Raw genomic sequence first — 22,427 nt, forward strand, 5'->3', positions numbered from 1 at the left:
TGAATACATGAGTTGGAGGTTGCTATGAACTAGGCTGAGGCTATGACACTCTGGCCTGGGCAACAGAGTGAGACCCTGTCTCAAAATAATAATAATAACAATAATAATGATGACGATGGTGATGATGATAATAAAGGCCCTATATCCAAGTACGCTCACATTTTCAGGTACTGTAGGGTTAGGGATTCAACATATGAATTGGGGCCTAGAGAGATACAATTGAGCCCATTATAATGAATAACAAGAAAATATGTTCAGAGATACACAGGATGGAGTAACATTACTCCAGAGAGCCAAAGGTCTCCCTCTTCCCTTTTTTCCTTCCGATTTCTGCTTGTGAATTCAAGAGGGAAGATTCCATCATGTCCTTCCTGGAATGTTAATCGTATGACAAAGTCCCTTGGGTCACTGAACCCACATCCTGAGCAGAGCAGTCTCACATCCATGCTATGCTCTCAACAGGCCACCTCTGGAAACAGCTGGGTGGATGCCATACACTCAAATGATTTATTTACATCTAAATTATCATTTTGTTCCAGAATATTTCACATGCACGTATCACCATCTACCATACTCCATCTGGATTTACAGCTACCAAAGGCAATGAAGTCTAGCATCTCATCTGAGGCATCATCACTAGAGTGTGTCAGAGGCACTAGACAACAATCAGGTGTGGAAAAAATAACACTAAAATGAAGGAAAATCAAGTTTAAGATTAAAAAATAGTAACAATAATATGGAATCTACTCAAAATTTTGTACTCAATTGACTAGTCCAGAGTCAATGAACCTATTAGTAATAGGAAAATGTTTTCCGTGTCTGGAGCATATATTAATCAGGTTCCACTCAGGAAAATGGAGCCTAGCCCAGGTGGTTCATGGGAGGTAAGTTAATACCCAGGCTCGGCACCTGTAGCTCTGTGGTTAGGGTGCCGGCCACATAAACAGGGCTGGCGAGTTCAAACCCAGCCCAGGCCTGCTAAACAACAATGACAACTAAACAACAACAACAACAACAAAAATAGTCCGGCCTTGTGGCGGGTGCCTATAGTCCCAGCTACTTGGGAGGCTGAGGCAAGAGAATCACTTCAGCCCGAGAGTTTGAGGTCCTGTGAGCTGTGACGCCACTGCACTCCACTGAGGGCAACATAGTGAGATTCTATCTCAAAAAAAAAAAAAAAAAAAAATACAGGGATCTAGTTATAAATGTGTGGTAAAGTTAAGAGGCCAAAGGACGAGATAACCCAAAGACTTGAAACAGCAGGAAGTTACAATAACCATATTATCAAAACCCAGAAGCCAGGGCAACAAGGCAGAACTTGCAAACTCAGCTTCTCATTAGTTGCCATTGTAACATTATCCCCTGAAGCAAAGAAATGTGGGATGAAAAACCCTGATTTCTATTTTTCTCCAGCCTCCACCCCCTGCCAGGCATGGGTAAAACATTGACAAAAGCTAGTTGGCAAAGAAGCTTGGGAGATGCAGTCTACAGGACCATTCCTTTTAGGATGCAGAGCAGAATGAAGAAAGTAGATGTGTGTGTAGGATCTAAGAACAAACATGCAAATGAATGGCACAGTGTCAGCTAAAATTTTGCCAAGAGAAAAGTACTTCTTTTCTGCTCATGGAAGAGAGCCCAGTACCTTGCTCTCTTTATATGTTCAAATTTCTTGTCCTTAAACATTGGACTTCCCATGAATGAGTGAATGGGTCCCCCACACCAGCTCTACACCCACTAGTATTTCCCACTCTTAATCAGTTTGCACTTTGACCAATGGTACTCACATTTCATCACCTTTGCCCATGGAGGTTGATCTAGACTCTGATCAGCTTTGAACTCAGCATCTCTTCAAAGGCTCTGGACTTTGTGCCCATATCTAGACTCCTGACCTTTGCTCAACCACATGGATCTGTCTGCACTTTTCAATTCCAGCTGCTCTTTCTTCACAAAATCAGTGGAACCAGAGGGATTTGTACATTAAAGTTATAATGGCAACTCATGTCATGTGTATCCATAAAGACGGGGAGGGGTAAGGAGAGTGGGTAGAATAATATGAGTTAAATTCTCAAATGCAAGAGGTTAAGAGGTAATATTTAAAACTGATCAATCAAGACAGAGCTATGTGAGCACAGTAATTAGAGATCTAGAAGTTACTAACAGAACTAAACACAGGAACAAGAGAAAGAAACAAGATGGTTGCCTTTGGCCAGTGGTGCTGTCGACAGAAAGGATAGAACAAGGTTCCACTGCTTTTTATAAGCCCTCTGGACTCTTTCACTTCCATTTAACCATCACAGATTTCTGCCCACAGATTTTGCACTTCTTGTTCCCTCAACCTGGAATACTCTGCTTGAAGGTCCACATGCTTTGTTCTCTCTGTTCCTTTGGATCTTTACCCAAACATCCCCTGCTCAGTGGAGCCTTTTTCTTATTTAAAACAGCAACTTCCCCCTCTGCTTTGTTCTGTTTTTCTCCGTGCCACTTTTCACCTTTGAACATCTATATGATTTCTTTACTCATGTTAATTCTTTTCTGTCTGATCCAACTGCAGGCTAATCTTCAGAGCAGGGGCTTTGTCTGTTTTGTTCCTTGGGAAGTGCCCAGAACCCAGAAGAGTGACTGGCACTATCCACTGACTTTTTTTTTAAGACAGAGCCTCAGGCTGTTCCCCTGGGTAGAGTACCGTGGCATCACAGAGCCTCAAGCTGTCCCTCTGGGTAGAGTGCTGTGGCGTCAAAGCTCACAGCAACCTTCAACTCTTGGGGTCAAGCAAGTCTCCTGCCTCCGCCTCCCAAGTAGCTGGTACCACAGGCGCCTGCCACAACGCCTTGCTATCTTTTTGTAGTTGCAGCCATCATTATTGTTTGGCGGGCCTAGGTTGGATTCAAACCTGCCACCTCAGGTGTATGTGGCTGGCGCCTTAGCCACTTGAGCCACAGGCACCGAGCCTATTCACTGACTATTAATGAACAAATCACAGGGGTGCGTTACTAAGTCTAAGAGATTTCAAGAGCCAACAAATATCTCAGAAAAACTCTCACTTCTTTTTGCTTGCTTGCAGTTTTGTTATGCGTCACACAGGTCGATGTTAAAGGAGTATCTGAAGTTTTCTTAAGTGAGTTATTCTTTCGTCCCTTTTTGTCCTTCAGTGATTCTTTTCAGTTCAGGTTAAGTGCAAGGAACTGATGTCACCAGACAACAGGAAAAGAGGCTCCCTGGCCAGAACACTCCCTCATCCCTGAGGATACAGGTTTCCCAGTGACAAGAACCTTTTAAAAAATCAAGGCTGGGAGGATGGGTGGAGAGAGAGTGATTGGTGGGATCGCGCCTATAGTTCATCCAATAAGGGTACATGTGAATCTCTCTAAATGTAGAATATAAATGTCTTAACACAATAACTAAGAAAATGACATGAAGGCTATGTTAACCAGCTGGATGAAAGTATTTCAAATTGTACATAGAAACAGCACTCTGTACCCCATGATAGTATTAATGTTCATAGCTATGATTTAATAAAAAATTAAAAAATTAAAAAATTAAGGCCAAGTTCTAGTGAGGAGTGACATCATCAAAAGAACACAATGTGGTTCTGTGTCTGTAGCTCAGTGGTTAGGGCGTCGGCCATGTACATCAAGGCTGGCAGGTTGGAACCCAGCCCGGGGCCTGCTAAACAACAATGACAACTGCAACAACAACAATGAAAAATAGCCAGGCATCATGGCAGGCACCTGTAGTCCCAGCTACTTGGGAGGCTGAAGCAAGACTATCCCTTAAGCCCAAGAGTTTGAGGTTGCTGTGAGCTGTGATGCTACAGCACTCTATGGAGGGTGACATAGTGAACTTTGTCTCAAGAAAAAAAAAAGAACACAATGAACATTGGGTTTTATTTATTTGCTTTCTTAAGTATTTCAATTATTTAAGTCTAAAAAACCAAAGAATTAAAGGTTAGACAGCCTTGTTAACTATGGTCTTTTAGACAAGCAAGTATAAAAACTGCACTTTTCCAAGATTTTAAATGCCTTGTACTCAATGTGCTCTTATCCAATTTTTTTTTTAAAGACAAGTCATTCCTCATACAGGAATCATCAGATATTCACAGCATCAAAAACAGCTGCTCTCTTCAGTGCCTTCAAAGGACCCCACCTTCAACTGTGCCGGTGAGTCGTCTCACTCAAGTGCTCAAGACTGGGATTAATTTTACTGTGTCAGCTTGACCGGCACAGGGTGCAGCCTTTTATCTACTTTATCATGTTAGAATTTTATAGTATCTTTCAGCCTGCTGACCTCAAATATGTGGGTTCCTAATTCTCCTCTTTGGTCTGTTGACTCTTCCCTCAGGGAGTATTTCTTCCTCCTGGGTTTGTGTTTTTACTGTGAGCACAGTCTCAGCAGAGGTGTTGTGGGGCAGGGTGCCCTATATCCTGTGTTACAGAAGAGTTGCCACAGAGAGGTTTGGTATCTGCTTCTACAACATCTGCTGAGTTGTTACCTATTTTTTTGCAGTTTTTTTTTTTGGCCAGGGCCAGGTTTGAATCCACCACCTCCAGTATATGGGGCCAGCACCCTACCTTTAAGCCACAGGCGCTGCCCCCTATTTACCTACTTTTATATTATCTCTTGGCTTGAGAATTCTGAGGCTAATTGAGTAAATACAAGTTGGAACTCCACTCACACAAAACACAAACTGGTCTCTGATTTCTCAAGGGTAGAGAGATATCTCGGATCACTTTCCTGAGTGGGCAGAGAAACTGCTTCTAGTCCCATTTCACTAAGAGTTCTAGTTCTCTGACCAAGTTTCCCATCTTACAAGGATCCAAGGTCACACCTTCAGTCCTCTGATGAACAGTGATACTAAACCCCCAGCCAGTAGTCTCAGGGGTCTTTTTCCAGACTGCTATCTTCTTGAGCCTACCATGGCAGCTCAGGAAGTTTGGCTTCGCATTCCCTCATTGGTTTGGGCACCAAGGGAGTTCTCTTTCTTTATTTTGATCTTGGTTATTGCATTTAAAATTTTTCTTAGAACTTTTCGTATAGTTATTTACACGTGCTTAGGGCAAGGAAAGACAATAATATAGGGTATTCTCAGTAAGCCGTGTCTCCAGAACCCAGGAAAATTTATTTTATAAACTTTCCTATCAAATGGAGAGCCTATATTATTTTGGCAATTCTTATTCTTCCCACTTAACAAGTCACGTTAGGGTGTTCTCTCAGCTGAAATTAATTTATTAAAAGTAAGTAGTAGGCCCCCAATTGGGGATATGTGTATATAATCTTATAAACCACCTTTTTGTATATGGCTTTTTCTTGAAATATTAAACCAGTACCACTTCCTATATCATTAAAAGTTCATTAAAAAACTAATATTTAGGACCTACATTTTATTTCACTATAGTATTGTAGTTTATTTAGCAGTCCCTCTATATTGAACATGGGTATATTTTCCAATGTTTTATATAAATAATACAATAATGATTATCATAATATTTAAATATTTGTCCACACTTTTAATTGTTTAAGATATGTTCATAGAAATGTCTTTACTGGGGATTGCATTAACTAGTTACACCATTAGGTACACTATATGGAAAATGATTGTTTAAATTGTAACACTGCCAAGAACCTAACCAGCTAATGCGTTAGCAGGCGGAGAATGATTAACAACCACCCTGCAGTAAACCACAATGTCATAAGATTACTGTTTGTTTTACTAAAAGTTGTCCCTTGATTACAGGCCATTAGAACCTAATGATAATGAAATCCCTGTGTGGGTTTCAGAAAAAGTGTTTAAATTTCACAAGCTTTGCATATCCCACCCAGAAAGACAAATTCGGTTAGCACTTTAATATGCTCTCCTAACCTCAGTTTCAAAGCCTGTCCTTCACTTCTTTCTCCTTATTTCCAAATGACAATCTTTAAAGACCCAAATCAAACACTGTGTCCCTCAAGAACTCACCTTACCAAGAGAATAAATGCCAGACCGCACCTCTCCTCTGCTCCCCCAGAACTTACTAAACTTTTACAACATTGAGTCAAAACACTTTCCACTCTATCTTAAAGTAATTGTGCCCATATCTGCTCTCAACTACATGCTTTGAGGACAAAATCTTTGTCTGACCCATCTTTACATCTCCCAAAACACCAAAGTCTAACTCTGTCTTCAGTATAGAAAGGACTTCATGCACAAATGATAAGAACCCTAACTATAGGCTTGGCGCCTGTGGCTCAAGTGGCTAAGACGCCAGCCACATACACCTAAGGTGGTGGGTTCGAATACAGCCGTGGCCCGCCAAAACAACAATGATGGCTGCAACCAAAAAGTAGCCAGGCGTTGTGGCAGGCGCCTGTGGTCCCAGCTACTTGGGAAGCAGAGGCAAGAGACTCGCTTGAGCCCAGGAGTTGAAGGTTGCTGTGAGCTTTGACGCCACAGCACTCTACCCAGAGGGACAGCTTGAGGCTCTGTCTCAAAAAAAAAAAAAAAAAAAGAACCCTAACTATAAACAATTTCATTAACAAATGACAACAGATATTTCTACTATTAAAGGGTAAAAAATGATTTTTACTCAATTAATTTTTTAATTATTTATTTATTTATTTTTTAGAGACAGAGTCTCACTTTGTTACCCTCAGTAGAATGATGTGGCATCACAGCTCACAGCAACCTCCAGCTCTTGGGCTTAGGCAATTCTCTTGCCTCAGCCTCCTGAGTAGCTGGGACTACAGGTGCCCACCACAATACCCGGCTATTTTTTTGTTGCAGTTTGGCTGGGGCCGGGTTTGAACCTGCCACCCTCAGTATATGGGGCCGGCGCCACTCTCGATTAATTTTTATGTAGTTCATTTTCTTTTCTTTTCTTTCTTTTTTTTTAGTAAAGACAGTCTCACTTTGCTCAGCCTGGTCTCAAACTCCTAACCTCAATATCCTCCTCCTCTGTCTCCCAGAATGCTAGCATTATAGGCATGAGACACCACACCTGGCTATACTCAATTAACTTTTATAATACATAATATAGACCATATTATATAATAATTTTCATATATAAGTCAATTAATTTTAATTACTTTTTTGAAAGAAGTTTGTCTCTCAGAATGTAAATCTGCCTTGATAAAAGCCATCGAGTACTAGAGTTGAAGAGATCAGAACCTAAATAAAGCAATATGATTCAAACAGAAATAAAGTAAAATTCAGAAATTCAGTTAATCTAATTTTTGCATCTAACATTGTAACTAATTTTATCTACATGACAGTAAGAGTAAGCCTAATTACAATATAAAATAACGAAGTTGAGTGATTTTTACCTCCTTTTGGTTTGGGGGATGTTTTTCCCCCATTTGAATTTTGGAATTTTTGGTCACAGCAATAATCCTTAATTATTTAAGGAATGAATTGGGCCACCAAATGACTAGTTTGCATTTTTCCCCTATTAGCAATACATTTATAAATGGGTTGGTGGGAGGATAGTGTTGGCAAACGTTTTGTGTAAAGTTTCAGATAGCAAGTACTTTAGTTTTGCAGCACTATTGGGCTGTTGCAGTGCAGAAGCAGCCAGAGACAATACATGAACTAATGGGAGTGGCTGTGTTCCAATAAAACTTTACTTAAAAAGGCAGCACCTAGATGTAATCTAAATGGATCTAACCTAAATCTAATTGAAATGTCTGATCTAAATGGAGGCTATACAGATGTTCGCTATACAATTTTTCAATGTTTTAAAGCTTCCATAATAAAATGTTGAAAACCATATGCCCACAAATTAGCCAAAAGTTTTAACTATTTGCAAAGGTTTCAATACTAAAAGCTTATAAATTGTCCCCAAGTTTTTGTTTTTGTATATACTCTTTATTATAGCCTTCAGATGCTAAAAGTTCAATGTCAAATTTTCAGAAGCCCTTAGGTTTGGGCATTAAAATCATCTTCATTGGGAATGATTGATCCAAAATCAGCAGGTCCCTGGAAATAGAAAGAAACAAATGTTCCTCCTCCCTGTTTTCTCCACCAGAGCTGCATAGTAACTTTCTACTCAATTGTGGCCTTTCTGTTCCTCTCAGCAAAGGGAAGGTAGATGTTTTTGTTGCATTTGTTTTCTGTTTTGTTTTGAGGCAAAGTCTCAAGCTGTTGCCCTGGGTAGAGTGCTATAGCATCATAGCTCACAGCAACCTCCAACTCTTGGGCTCAAGCAATCCTCTTGCCTTAGTATTTCTATTTTTAGTGGAAATGGGGAATCTCACTTTTTGCTCAGGCTGGTCTCGAACTCCTGAGCTCAAGCGATCCAGCTGCCTTGGCCTCCCAGAGTGCTAGGATTACAGTGTGAGCTACTACACCCGGCCTTTTGTCGCATTATTATTTCGTATAAAGTATATGTGCCTTCCTCTAGGCTTTTTTCCTAAACATTCTATTTAAAGCTGACATTATCTACGATTGACAACAGTGACTTTTCCAATTATTTTATTTCCTTTTGAATATTTTCATCTCCATGGTACTGAATATAATTTGACTTTTTTATTGTTTCAAGTTAATTTGAGGGTACAAAGTATTAGGTTATGATGTTTGCATTTGTTAGAGTCTCTGTTATACACCTTAACATATAATTTGATGTATTTTTACTTTATCCACAATAAGAATTCTTTTTTTTTTTTTTTTAGAGACAGAGTCCCATTTTATTGCCCTTGGTAGAGTGCTGTGGAATCACAGCTCACAGTAACCTCCAAATTCCTGAGCTTAGGCGATTCTCTTGCCTCAGCCTCCCGTGTAGCTGGGACTACAGGCACCCACCACAATGCCCAGCTATTTTTTGGTTGCAGTTTGCCTGAGGCCAGGTTCAAACCTACCACCTTTGTCATATGGGGCCGGCACCCTACCCATTGAGTCACAGGTACTACCCCACAATAAGAATTTTTAAAACTACTTTTTCTAGAAGTTATGACACTGGTTACTTTAATACATTAAAAGGAATCTAAATTTTTATGTGTTTGTAAATTAGCTTTGCCGGACAGAAGCAAGATGACAACCAGGCCATAAGACACCCCTCAGGATCTGAGTAGCCTTCTTTGATTGACACAGACTCACTGGCTTAATTCATAATCCAAACCAGACCTTAGGAGATAATCATAGTGTCTTTGTGCCTCAAGAATTTTTCTTCAGGCTTATAAAATCTTTCTGGCCTTAGTGTCAACCCATTCTTCATAGAAAACCAAAAATGGGGACAGCAAGAAAAACAGCCCATGTTATAGGATCATTTCAGCCACCACAACTGCAAGTACCTTTTAACACTCAGTCCTCCTGGATGCTGAGTGCTGCCTGCAGAACTAAAGGTCCCTGCCCAGCCGTCCCGCCACTCAGCTCTTTTACAGAAACACCTGGTGTAAGACCCCGAGACTCCTCCCCTCTCCCTCTGCTGCATCTTCCTCAATGCATCTGTTGCCACCTACTGTGTTCTAGAGAGCCACTATTTTTCTGTTTTTGTTTTTGACACAAGATCTTACTCTGTCACCCTGGCTGGAGTGCTGGGGGGCATCATACCTCACTGCAGCCTCAAACTCCTGGGCTCCAGAGATCCTCCTTCCTCAGCCTCCCAAGTAGCTGGGACTATAGGCACATGCCACCATGCCTTGCTAATTTTTTCTGTTTTTAGTAGAGGCTGGTCTCCAACTCCTGACCTCAAACAATCCTCCCACCTCAGCATCCCAAAGTGACAGTCACCATTTTAAATGAACAAGTTGGAACTGAGAGAAAGTAGATTACTGTTCACCCTCCTGCTAGGGTGAATCTCTACTTCTGAACTCTTTTGTCTCTGTCCCATCACCACTGCTTCCTGACAAGGGAGCTAACTTGCAAATGCCTACATTGAGAAATAGTGCAAAGAACACAAACTTTAAAGTCAAATAGACCAGGGTTCAGCTCTCACAACTGCCACTTGCTGGGTACGGATTTTGGTCAAGTTGCTTAATCTTGCTGAGTCAGGCTGATAATGCCTCCACAGATATGTCTGTATCCTAATCCCTGAAACCTGTGAATGTTACCATATAAGTTTTTGCAAGTGTGCTTAATTAAGGATCTCGAAATAAGTAGATTATCCTGATTACCTAGGCAGGTCCTTAATGCCATCACAAGTGTCCTTGTAAGGGAGAGTGGACACCACACACAGAGGAGAAGGGATATAAAGATGGAGGAATGATGTGGCCCCAAGCTAAAGAATGCATCAGCCAGGGCGGCACCTGTGGCTCAAAGGAGTAGGGCACCAGCCCCATATGCTGAAGGTGGCGGGTTCAAACCCAGCCCCAGTCAAAAACTACAAAAAAAAAAAAAAAGAATGGATCAGCCAACAAAAGCTAGCAGAAGCAAGGATTGGATACCCTCCCAGAGCTTCCAAAAGGAAGCAGCTCCACTGATACCTCAATGCTAGACTTCCAGTCTCCAAAACTGTAAGAGAATAAATCTCCATTGTTTTAAGCCACCAAGTCTGTGGTAATGATGGCAGCCCCAGGAAACAAATACACCTGCTAAGCCTCCATTTCCTCACCTGTTAAACAGAATATATGTTTCTTATGTTTGTTGTTGTTTATCACAACCAACAGCTCAATGTCTGGTACACAGCAGACATACAGTACATAGCAGCAGCTATTGTTTCTATTATAATTGTCTTCATTATGTTTGATTAGGAATTCTTAACTGAAAAATCGTGAGATCTGTACATTTGGAAAGGAGAGCTTTGTTTTTTATAAAGGGTTACAGCTGGGAAGACTGTGACTCTGACAGACCACGAAGCTTAGCCTCTGGCCAAAGCCAGGAGACAGACACTGAGAAGGAGGAGGAGTTGAGGCAGAGATTTAAGCTAAAAAGTTTGGCCAAGTGTACAAATTCAACAGGATACAGGGGAGCTATGAATATTCATGAAGATAGTCCTGATGCATTCCTATAGAACAATCATATTTATACCACATAACATACGTTCAATTGTTATAACCTACGTTCAATTTGGAGTGCAGACTTATCTAAATGTATTACAACTACCTTCTACTCATCAGAAGGTCTTTTTAGGACACAAAGGCACTCGAGCGTGCAGCCTCTATAAAACCAGTCAGAACCAGTCCATGGTCAGTGGTCTTCTTACCAAGAGAAAGTTACTGAAATCAGGCTCTTGTCCAATCAAAACTATAGTTATGGCTTGTGGAACGGAGGGTAAAAGTCAGTGTCCCATAAGCACTGTAAATTGCTTTAATATTGCTTACTTCCGGCTTGTTTATCTCCTAGAGAAAAAGAAAAACCTTGTGGCAGTTGAAACATAGTTTATTCTTTAAGTGTAGTGGTATGCAACGTAACTGTTGCTTGCCATGGCCTCAGATCCCATTCATAATTTGTGATCTTATTGCCACAAAGAGTCCATTCTGTCAGTTTTATTATCTCTATTTTAACATCAATGCTGGTCACTTGTTGTGTTAAACTGCAACAGAAGAGGGTACAAGGAGGCGTGTCTGACCTCTGGTCCCATCCTGGCCAGGAACTTGGTTTTTCAGGTTTCTTTGGGGTCCTATTGGCCAAAAGGGGTTCCATTCAGTGGTTGAAGGCTTAGAATTTTATTTTTACTTTACAGGATAAAAGAGTATGGATAGCTAATCCTAAATTCAGTACTACTCTGCTCTCAAAATCAGTCAAACCAAATATCCAGTGGTATAATCTTCATCTGGGGAGAACTGCATATTTATTTATAGTTTGTATCAAAATAGTGCCTTTCATCAAAAAGCTGTCTTCTATACTGTTGCTATATTATTATGAAATGTTGGATCTATTCAGGCCAATAATCAAATAAATCATGTTGCATTTTTCCAAGTATTTAATTGTGTGTTTTGCCATAAATTACATGTTTAAAATGGAAAATAAGCATTTCCAGCTGTTTTGAGGACAACAAATCTAAATTTGAACTGCTGAATTCTGGAAAAACTACAGATCTTCTAAGTAATCTGCAATTATTTTTTAAAGCCAATGTCAACTCTTGCTTATTCAGAATTTGAACATTCACTAAGGTGTAATCAGGGGAGAGTGGGAGTTTATGTGACGGAAGATTACTCCCCAAACACAGAAGTGTAGTATGCAGGGGTGTGATTATTTATTTGATGAATGATCATTAAGGGCCTGGGCTCAGCATTAGAGGATGTAAAAGTGATTAAGAAAGAGACTCTACCTTGAGGGAATAACTAGACAGTGAAGGGCATAGAAATATGTGATGTAAGAAGATAAATTAAAATTCAGAATGATAATAATGAAGCTAACATTTACCAGTGTCTATTATGTACTAGATACTGTATAATACTTCATGTGCATTATCTCAGTCTTCACAAACACTCTATGAAGTGGGGTTGTAACAAGGTTAAGTTGGCCAAGGTCATATATCCAATTTAAGAACAGTCTAATTCCCAAGTCCTCTCTCTTAACCATGACTGCAGAAATATAAACCATGTAATATGACAACACATAAAAGGAAAAAACTTACTGATCCTGAGGGGAATTAAGCAGGTTTCATCCAGAAATGTATTTTGTTTTCAAAGGTGACAAAATGACAAAAGGGCAGCATAAAAGGAAAGAAGTACCCATGCAAAGGGGATAGGGGGGCATCAGGAAAGGGCCGGGTATTCAAGGTGCCCATGCAGCTGGAGTGGTCAGGAATACTGTGCTGGACACAAAGAAGGACATCAAGTTATTAGTCTTTGGGAAGAGACAGGATCAGATCTGTATTTTATTTATTTTCTATTTTTTATTTTTTTTAGAGACAGAGGCTCACTTTGTCGCCCTCAGTAGAGTGCTGTGGAGTCACAGCTCACAGCAACCTCCAGCTCTTGGACTTAGGCGATTATCTTGCCTCAGCCTCCCAAGTAGCTGGGACTACAGGCACCCGCCACAACACCCGGCTATTTTTTGTTACAGTTTGGCTGGGACCACGTTGGAACCCACCACCCTAGGTATGTATGGCTGGTGCCCTACCCACTGAGCAACAGGCACCACCCCAGATCTGTATTTTAGAAAGCTGCCTGGGTATCCATGTGGAGGGTGGACTGCGTGCATGCATGCGCACACACACATACACACACACACACCCCCCAAGCCTGGAGGGAGGGATTTCTAGTCTAAGATGGAAATCAGATCACTACCACTTATCAATTCCCATTGGAATAGTAAATATGTATATGTAAATATATATATACATACCCGTGCACACACTATATACACAAACATATATACAAAAGAAAACTTTTTATGTTACTTTTAGAAACAAGAGAAGGATACTATGTACATGCTAGAAACCATTGTAGCAAAAAAGATGACTGACCTTACAGGTTGGCCAGACTCATCTAAAAATGTCTGAAGCAAATTTGAAGCTCATCCTGGACCCCCACATTATTACTAATAGACAAAACAGAATTTATGGCAAAAAGTTTATGAAACTAAAAGCAAGGAGGAGATTTCAGATGCATAAAAGGGAAAAATACCAAAAATACACTATGAATTTTCATGCGCCAAATAACATAGCATCAAAATAAAGCCAAAGCTGCTAGAAATACAGATAATACAGATGTCCAAAATTAGAACCAAGCTTGAACATATCCTCTTCACGATAGAGCTAATTAATTAAAGCAAACATGGTTAGTATATGAGTTGATACATATATACATATATCATCCTTAATATCTCATAAATGTTGAATTTTATCACATCTTAGTCAACAAGAAAAATCTCCACAAATTCCAAAACCTAAAAAATTATACAGGCTATATTTCTTCACCACAAAGCAATTACCAAAAAGAAAAATGAACAAAAGTGTAAACCACTTGGGATTATAAATACTATATTAAGTCTGCTGGGTGACAAAAAGAATATATAACTGCAGTTAAAGACTCTTTGGGAAATACACACAACACTAGTTGTTTAAGCCTGTAGAGAAAAGTACTCAAAGGAAAATTTGAAACATCAAATGCTTATAATCCAAAAAACAAAAAAAAACCCATAAGTTAAATACGCTTCTTTTCCAGGAGCCAAACAACCACAAAATAAATGTAAGGGAAATATGAGGAAAGACAAAACATAGTAGCTCACAGCAGAAATCAATTGATTCAAAGTGTTAATTATTTTAAGAGATAGTTAATTTTTTATTTTTATTTTTTTTAGAGACAGAGTCTCACTTTGTCACCCTCGGTAGAGTGCTATGGTGTCACAGCTCACAGCAACCTCCAGCTCTTGGGCTTACATGATTCTCTTGCCTCAGCCACCTGAGTAGCTGGGACACAGGCACCCACCACAATGCCTGGTTATATTTTTGTTGCAGTTTGGCCAGGGTCCAGTTTGAACTCACACCCTCGGTATATGGGGCCGGCGCCCTACTCACTGAGCCACAGGTGCTGCCCGAGATAGTTAAGTTTAAAAGACTAATAAGACTTGCCTTTAGTAAGTCTGATCAAGGTAAAAAGAAAGTATGTAAACATAGAACATAAGGAATGACAAAGAGGGCACAAACACTGATATATTTGTTACCTCTCAACTAAATTCTGGAAATATAGATACAAGTTACAAAATCTTCAATGAAAAAGTGGTAAACATCATAGAATAATAACTAAAGGGGAAATTTTTTTAATGTGTAAAAATATATTCCCCTAAAGACACCAGGCTAAAGGTTGCATAGACTATTTTTGCAAATCTTAAGGAGGAATACATAATTTATATGCTAAAGAGTGCAGAAAAAGAAGAAATGTTTCCCCATTCATTTTACTAGTTAGTATACCATTAAAACCTAAAAAAGTGAAAATATAGCTTACTTTCAGCTGGAGACGCCATCTTCCAGTATTCACCAAAATGACGAACACAAAGGGAAAGAGGAGAGGCACCTGATACATGTTCTCTAGGCCTTTTAGAAAACATGGAGTTGTTCCTTTGGCCACATATATGCGAATCTACAAGAAAGGTGATATTGTAGACATGGAGGGAATGGGTACTGTTCAAAAAGGCATGCCCCACAAATGTTACCATGGCAAAACTGAAAGAGTCTACAATGTTACCCAGCATGCTGTTGGCATTGTTGTAAACAAACAAGTCAAGAGCAAGATTCTTGCCAAGAGGATTAATGTTCGTATTGAGCATATTGAGCACTCTAAGAGCCGAGATAGCTTCCTGAAATGTGTGAAGGAAAATGATCAGAAAAAGAAGGAAGCCAAAGAGAAAGGTACCTGGGTTCAACTGAAGCGCCAGCCTGCTCCACCCAGAGAAGCCCACTTTGTGAGAACCAATGGAAAGGAGCCTGAGCTCCTGGAACCCATTCCCTATGAATTCATGGCATAAAGCATATAACATAGCACACAGGAGTACCAGTGGACCCATGCTTTTAGGTGCAAGAACCTATTTATTCCCCACGAGCTCATGGCATAATAGGTGTACAGCATAGCACACAGGATAACCAATAGATCCCGTGTAACAGTGATATAAGGTGTTAGAACTTATTTCCCGTGAATTCAAAAGTCAACGTTTTGTCACATTCAATGGCAAGGTACCTCCCTGAGCTACTGGAACCTCTTCCCTATGAATTCATGGGATGGTAGATAAGAACAATAGCCCACTGCTACTGTAAAAAAGTTTTTTGTTCATTCACTAAAAGTGTGATTTTTTCCCCCAAAGAAATATTAAAGCAAATTTTAACTTGTCCTAAAAAAAGTGAAAATATATAGTTATCTAACATATAAATAAGGTTTTTAAATCTTAAATAAAATACTGAACATTGTAATCTAGCAGTATATTTTAGTATACCTTAATTTATAATTCAATTAATGTGATTCACCCCATTAACAGACTAAAAGCATAAAAGTCAAGTGATCATCTCAGTAGACACATTAAAAACATTTAATACAAAAAAACCATTTAATATAACCAAAAAATTCTCACCAAACTAGGAACAGAAGGGAACTCCCTCAACACAATAAAATACATCTATGAAAGCTACTACTACTGCCATATTTCATAGTAAAAGCCATCTAAGATCAGAAACAAGATAAGAATTTCCACTCTTATCCCATTTAAAAAACTAGATTTCTATTGGCCTCAAAGAAGACTGAATAAATATGTATGCCCCCCCACAAATGGACATAATTATAATGAGCCCAACGACAAGTTCACATTATTACTATATGAAGAACGATAGCCAATAAGAAAAAGACATGAATGGAAAGTTCACAAAAGAGAAGTAACGATTTTTATTCCTCTTTTCAAAACTTTCAAACTTCATCTCTCCCAACTGTTTCTCAACCGTATTCCTGTTTCTTTGGCTTAGAATGCTTATCCTTCCTGCTCTAACTTTCTCCCAAACCCCACATGCTCATCAACTCCCACTTTCTCTGTTCATCTTTATAGGCAAATGTCTCACGCGGCCAAACCCCAGTCTGAACCCCACCATCGACGTGCCTGCTCCCAAGCAACTGGTGCTGCTGGGGGAAATCACGCGGCTGGGCAGACTACTGTCCCTATACGTTATTGACCAGATATCTCCGCTGGGTACTCCACACTGCCCAGCCACCCCAAAGCATTCCCCTACTAAACTTGCTTTTTACTCTTACAGAGACAGGAATTGCATCTGAAAGCATTCTCTACAAGCTTGATCCACCTCATCTTTCATTCACTTCCCAGCCTGTATCCGTGCCCCATCTGTTCCCTTCACTGACCCAAAAGAATAAATTTTTTTAAGTTTTTCTTAGTAAGGTTGCCAAATCCCATAGACACTTTCAATCCTTGTCTTTCTTAACCTTTCAATCGTTGTGCCCTCCACAGAGAAAGTCTTTCAATTTCTGTGAAACTTCAATTTCCTTAGTTTCTTCCTGGCCTTCCTACTTGATTGCCTTCACTCCTTTTCCAGCCCTCCTGTCTCTCCCCAGTCTCTGAAGAATGGAGATACTGTAGGTCCCCAGGTCCTCACTGTGGTATTATTAATAGATGATCTCATTCATTTTCATCAATTCTGACATCAGTCATATGCCACCACTCCCAGATTTTTATCTCCAAACCAGGTTACTTTCCTGGCCTCAAGACTCATTACCCACTGCCTTTTTGACACCTCCATGAGCTTAGATGTCTCATAAGCTTCTCCTATCTCATATGTCCAAAACAGAACTCTTGTTCTTTGTACACGTCCTCCATCCAAACCTGTTGTTGGCAATTTTCCGTATCTCAGTAAATAACACCCCGATAAAATCAATTGCCAAACCAGAATCCATCATTAATATTTCCTTGTTCCTTATTCTCCACATCTAATCCATCACAATTCTTTTTTTTTTTTTTTTTTTTTGCAGTTTTTGGCCACCACCTCTGGCATATGGGGCCCGTGCCCTACTCCTTTGAGCCACAGGCGCTGCCCCCATCACAATTCTTGCTGATTCTACCTCCAAGTACATCTCAAACTTATACTCTATCCAAACCACCTTCCTTTCCATTCTCAACTACTATCATATGCTTTTGACCAATCTCACGTCCACTCTTGTCCCTTCCCAGCCCATTCATCACACAGTCACCAGGAAGAACAATTTTTTTTTTTTTTTGACAGAGTCTCATTCTGTTGCCCAGGCTAGAGTGCTGTGGCACCAGCTTGGCTCACAGCAACTTTAGCTCATAGATCCTCGATTCAAAGGATTCTTCTGCCTCAGCCTCTCAAGTACTTGGGACTACAGGTTCCCGCCACAATGCCTGGCTAGTTTTTCTACTTTTAGTAGATGGGGACTCACTCTTGTACAGGCTGGTCTTGAACTTTTGAGCTTAAGGGATCCTCCCACCCTGGCCTCCGACAATGCTAGGATTATAGGTGTGACCAACCCTACCTGCACCCCAGAAAAAATATTTTTTGAAATGTAAATCTAATCAACAGTCTTCAGTGGCTTCCTATTAAAATTAGGATAAAAATCCAGAATCCTCCCCAATGTGCTGCATGATCTGGCTCCTTGTACCTTCCTGACCTCAGCTCATACCACTCTCTGACTTCCCATTTTCCTTCAGCCACACTGCTATTCTTTCAAGTTTTCAGACATGTCAAATTCTTTCACTTTGAGGAGTTCAAAGGTGTTTTTCTCTTTACCAACCTACTTTCCATGAGTTTTTCCCTGTCTAACTCTTATTTATTCTCTGTTTTCCATTTAAATGTTCCTCTCTCAAAGAGGCTTTCCATCACCACAACCATCCCCAGTCTAAATTTGAGCTATTCCATTTCTCACACTCTGCATTCATTCCCCCTAGGGCTAGATTACACAGTGCATAAGGACAGATGCCAGGGAATCACTTTTATACCAAGCACTCTGCCAGGACCTGGCACATGGTCGTGGGGGCGGGGGGTGGTGGTGGTGTTTATTTGGTTTTTTTCCTTTTTCAACTATTGAACTAATGAATTTTTCTTTAAGAGACAGGGTCTCACTGGGTGGTGGCTCATGCCTGTAATCCCAACACTGTGGGAGGCTGAAGAGGGAGAATTGCTTGAGCTCAGGAGTTTGAGACTTGCCTGAGCAAAAGTGAGACCCCGACTCATGGAAAGAAATGGAAAAACCCAGGCGGGTGCCACAGAGAGTACCTGTAATCCCAGCAGCTTCCAGAGGCTGAGGCAGCGGGATGCCCACAGCCCAAGTCTGAGGTTGCAGTGAGCTACCACGCCACTGCACTCTGCTCAGGGCATAGGGTGGGACTCTGTCTCAACCAAAAAAAAAAGAGAGAGAGAGAGAGACAGGGTGTCACTCTGTCACCCTGGGTAGAATGTAGTGGTGCAATCACAGCTCACTGCAACCTCCAATTCCCAGGCTCAAGAAATCTTTCTGGGTACCACCACACTCAGCTGATTTTTTTTATTTTTTGTAGAGATGGGAGTCTCACTATGTTGTCCAGGCTGGTCCTGAACTCCTGGCCTCAAGTGATCCTCCCATCTCAGGCTACTACTGTGCTGAAATTACAGGGGTGAGCCACCAGGCCTGGCCAGGCTTCATTGCTTCCATAACACCTTTCTCAATCACCCTGGGTGCTCCCCGCACTAGTAGGTCTCAGCACTTGCGTCTTTGTTCCCCACTGGGTACTGTACCTATAGGTCATCCTTGACAAGCAGTCCCCTGGAACTTCTGGGTTCTTAGACAAGCCAATACTGTGTCACTTCTGGGCCTTCACACATACTGTTCCTTCTAGCTGACACTCTTCCTTCCTCTTATTCCCCCTCCCTCCATTGTCTCACTGCTCTCTACCCATCTTTCATGTCTCAATTTAGACATCACTTCCTCTAGGAAATCTCCTCTATACCTCCCCCCACACTGGGTTAGCTTCTGCATCTGGTCCATTTGGCTAACTACATCTCCCTCGAGACTGTAACCTCAGGTCCTGTGTCTGTCTTGTCCACCGCTCTATCTCTAGAATCTGGCACAGAATCTGTCACATAGTAGGAAGTCAATAAATAGTTATTAAATCAATGAATTGATAGATGGTTCACAGTTGTTTATTACTGAAAGAAGACGCTAACTGGGCAGAGGTATGTAGTATTTCAGTCTGAAATGTTTTCCTCATTTAAGCAAATCTTCCAACTCACATGGTTAGGGTCAATTAGTCTGAGAGAATGAATTAAAAACCTGCTTAAGCAGTTCTCTCCATAGGAAGACGAGAGAAAATCTGCTTCTACCATCTCAAACATTTTCCATGTGGAAAAAACATTAGAAATAGGAAGTTCTAAAGTGACCTTCTGCTGGCCCCAGAATCACTCTTTGCTGCTGAAAATATCACCAGCTTAACTCCATCTCTCCATAGTAGGATGGAAATAAATAAACCAGATTCTCTAAATTGGCTTCAAAGACAGTTGCCAGTGCTATCTGTGTTAACAAAACTTCAGGGAAAAAAGCAATGGTTACATAAGACAGAAAAGTGCCCAGCAATGGTTACATAAAAGGGCCCAGTATTCCACAGAGTCAATTAGCTTCTCCAGAAGAGCAGCCTTGACAGTGTCCAGAAATCAATTGATTAGGTAATGCACACTCAGCAACTGCAAAGTTGATATACTGCTTAAATCACCAAATGAAAACCAGGGGGCCCTTAAAGGCATTACTGAAATAAAGACATGTGCTGGGAATGACTGGTGGACTCTGGGCTGACACAAACTCAGTCTTCAGTGGTGTTGCATATGCTATCTGTTACAACTACATTGCAGGCACTGTAGGTTGTCTTACTTGGCATTCATCTCTACCTTTTCTTCCTTGGCTTCCTCTACTATAGAAGCTAGAAATGCTAAATAATCACTTTGCTCTTGCAACAAGGGATAGCTAAATGAATAGTTCTGACTGAATAAGATACTGGGAAAGCATTTCCTAATAAAAGAAGCAGATGTAACTAGCACTGCCCTTTCCCCATTTTTCTGCCTAGACCACGGAGGAAAGGTTTGCAATAGCAGCACCCATCTTGCAACAAACAAATATGCAGCAAATGAATACATAGTGAGAGCCTGGGAATTTGATGACGTTATGGAATGTTTATACCTGCCCTGTACTGCCTATCTCCAGAAAAGTATAAGAAAAATAAACACTCATCTGTGTAAGGCACTCTTCTTGCAGCTAAAAATGTTACTGAGTGATACTACAGGGTCCCCAAAAGTAGCCCTTGAAGTCCTTATACTTAGGGAAATGTACCTTGTAGCTAAATGTACCTTTATTTACAAAATATCTGTTAGGAAATCTTACAAAGAAGTGGCCAACACATAGAGAATATTTTGTAAAAATTTTGTAAAATGTATACAGTTGTGGTTTAATAAAAATTAAGTAAAAACCTTTTTGTAATGAATATTTTGTAAATAAAAGTACATTTAATTTCAATTTCCCATTTTCCTTTTGTATGGAAACTTTGGGGACGTCCTGTATATCCACAGCAGTGCTACTCAAAGTATGGTCTGCAAGCCGCCAGCATTACACCTGGAAGCTGTTAGAAATGCAGATTCTCACCTCCAGCCACACCATCACCCAAGTTCTACTCCCTGTCTTCCAACTTTGCCTTTCTCTTCCAGTTTTCATAAGATCACTTCTTAGACATTTCTCTCCTAACCTTCTTTCTCCCCACATTTTGATTGTCCAAGCCAGAAAGGGAAATATTGTATTTGCATCGTCAGTAAGAATAGAGTGCTTAAAAAAATTTTACTTCCAGACTCTAACACGAATTCAGATTTTTAAAGTATAAAATCAAACTCTTGATTTTTCTTTCCCAATCTGTTCCTCTCCTACTGTTTAATTTCAATTAATGGTATCTCCATTCTCCTAATTGCTTAAGTCAAAAACCTGGAGTCATCCTCAACTCCTCTTTCTCCCATACCCTACATCCCATCCATTAGCAAATTGTGTTTGTTCCACATTCATAATATATTCCAAAGCCAAATATTTCTCACCCCTGCAGCACCCCCACCTCCATCTCAGCCGGTATTGCCTGGGCCACTGCAACCGCTTCCTGTTTGTTTTCTCTGTTTCTATCCTTGCCTCCCTCTGATCTACTTTCCAAAGAACAGCTGAAGCAATCTTTCTTAAAATGCAAATTTCATCATATCATTCCTTTGCTCTAAACCTTCCAGTATCTTTTAGCAGGATAAAATACATATCCTTATAATCGACAAGGCCTTGTAGGATCTGGCCTCTGGTAACCCCAACATGATCCTCTATCCCTCTCCTGCTTGCTCACCCTGTTTCTGCATTGCTGGTCTCCTTGCTTCTACCCAAGCATGCCAAACATGTCCCTTATTAGGCCCTTTCTGCTTGTTGTTCCTTCTGCCTGGAGCATTCTTCCTCCATATGCATTTCCTGTCATTTATTTGAGTCTCTACCCAATTATCACCCTATCAGAGGAGGCTTACCTGAATACTTTACATAAAATAGTATGGGCCAGCACAGTGGTGTATGCCGATAATCCCAGCACCTTGGAAGGCTGAGGTGAGAGAATCACTTGAGCAGAGAAGTTACAGTGAGGTTACAGTGAGCTATGGTCACACCACTGTACTCTGGCCTGAGTGACACAGCCTCCATCTCTAAAACATTATAATAATAATAAAAATGATAATATGAAATGGTATATTGCTCATTATATGCTACCTCTATGTTCTCTTAATTTACTGCACCCTACTTATTACTTGACTTTATATTATTTATATTAATATTTTGTGAATATTTATGAATATTCATAATGTATTATTAAATATTATGAATAGTTATTTATTGTCCCCCAACACAAACACAACATATATGCATACACACCCTATCTTATTTACCACTACATTCCCAGAATTATTTAAAAGTGCCTCATATGTAGTAGGAGCTTAATAACATTACTTGTAAAATTAATAAACTTTCTATAGATCTCTGCCCAAACTTGAGTTATACTATATTACCATTATTACCATTTCCTCTACTTTTTCTAAGTCAAT

General features: G+C 40.3%; 1 pseudogene across 1 annotated transcript; it reads left to right on the top strand.

Annotated features, from left to right (window-relative positions):
* Positions 1–14,833: 14,833 nt before the first annotated feature.
* On the top strand, positions 14,834–15,319 carry LOC100967042 (annotated as a pseudogene). Its single transcript, XR_153003.3, has one exon. The product of XR_153003.3 is annotated as a 60S ribosomal protein L21 pseudogene (transcript).
* The last annotated feature ends 7,108 nt before the right edge of the window (positions 15,320–22,427 follow it).

The sequence above is a fragment of the Otolemur garnettii genome, unplaced genomic scaffold (genome assembly GCF_000181295.1).
Source record: "Otolemur garnettii isolate 467f Iridium unplaced genomic scaffold, OtoGar3 scaffold00008, whole genome shotgun sequence".
NCBI lineage: Eukaryota > Metazoa > Chordata > Mammalia > Primates > Galagidae > Otolemur > Otolemur garnettii.